Source organism: Condylostylus longicornis, unplaced genomic scaffold (genome assembly GCF_029603195.1).
Source record: "Condylostylus longicornis isolate FDR11 unplaced genomic scaffold, ASM2960319v2 ptg000428l, whole genome shotgun sequence".
Taxonomy (NCBI): domain Eukaryota; kingdom Metazoa; phylum Arthropoda; class Insecta; order Diptera; family Dolichopodidae; genus Condylostylus; species Condylostylus longicornis.
Genome location: NW_026578387.1, coordinates 3201 through 5000, shown reverse-complemented (window position 1 = coordinate 5000; position 1800 = coordinate 3201).

Below are 1800 nucleotides of genomic sequence, written 5' to 3'. Positions count from 1 at the left end.
TTATTCCACATATTATTATCTCATGTAGAGTAGTGATATTGTGTGGGATATGGGGTCAGGTCTGCTCTGGTCTGGTCTAGTCTAGTCTAGATTTAGTCTAGTCTGGTCTAGTCTGATCTAGTATTGTATGGCCTGATCTGGTTTGGGTGATGGTCTTTATAGCCCTTATACATTCTTTATTATACATTACTAACAAGGTATGTATTATAAAATTGTATATGGGTATATAATAGTGGCGATGGTGGTAGCCACTAGTAGTACATTCTTATTACTTACTATAAAGTATTAAGTATGTATTATAAAATTGTATATGGGTATAATAGTGGCGATGGCGGTAGCCACTATTAGTACATTCTTATTACTTACTATAAAGTATTAAGTATGAATTATAAAATAGTATATGGGTATAATAGTGGCGATGGCGGTAGCCACTATTAGTACATTCTTATTACTTACTATAAAGTATTAAGTATGAATTATAAAATAGTATATGGGTATAATAGTGGCGATGGCGGTAGCCACTATTAGTACATTCTTATTACTTACTATAAAGTATTAAGTATATATTATAAAATTGTATATGAGTATAATAGTGGCGATGGCGGTAGCCACTATTAGTTCATTCTTATTACTTACTATAAAGTATTAAGTATGTATTATAAAATTGTATATGGGTATAATAGTGGCGATGGCGGTAGCCACTATTATTACATTCTTATTACTTACTATAAGTATATTAAGTGTGTATTATAAAATTGCATATGAGTATTAATAGTGGCGTTGGTACTTAAGTAGTACATTCTTATTATACTTACCTATATATAAGTATGTATTATAGGAATGGTGATAAACATTTGCTATTGAAGGCTTGTAATATTGATTGGTAGGTGGTGGTGGTGGTTGTTAAGATAGGTTAAGTATATTCTTACTATAAATACTTCAAATAAGTATTTTCTTAATGTATTACTGCATGAATAATGATTTAAGTAATACTTATTATTATATATCAATACAGTGGCAGGTATTGGATATGGGAATAACATAGACCTGAACGAGACATATGTTATGCTCGACAGGCAATAATTACTTTTCATAAGTGAAAAGTAACCTGGGTTGGTAAGCATGTTATGCCCACCCGATGAAAAAATTTTTTTCAGCCTGGTTTGATATTTATCAAAGGCAAAATAAGCCTGATCGGGACATATGTTATGCTCGACAGGCAATAATTACTTTTCATAAGTGAAAAGTAACCTGGGTTGGTAAACATGTTATGCCCACCCGATGAAAAAATTTTTTTCAGCCTGGTTTGATATTTATCAAAGGCAAAATAAGCCTGATCGGGACATATGTTATGCTCGACAGGCAATAATTACTTTTCATGAATGAAAAGTAACCTGGGTTGGTAAACATGTTATGCCCACCCGATGAAAAAAATTTTTTCAGCCTGGTTTGATATTTATCAAAGGCAAAATAAGCCTGATCGGGACATATGTTATGCTCGACAGGCAATAATTACTTTTCATGAATGAAAAGTAACCTGGGTTGGTAAACATGTTATGCCCACCCGATGAAAAAAATTTTTTCAGCCTGGTTTGATATTTATCAAAGGCAAAATAAGCCTGATCGGGACATATGTTATGCTCGACAGGCAATAATTACTTTTCATGAATGAAAAGTAACCTGGGTTGGTAAGCATGTTATGCCCACCCGATGAAAAAATTTTTTTCAGCCTGGTTTGATATTTATCAAAGGCAAAATAAGCCTGATCGGGACATATGTTATGCTCGACAGGCAATAAAT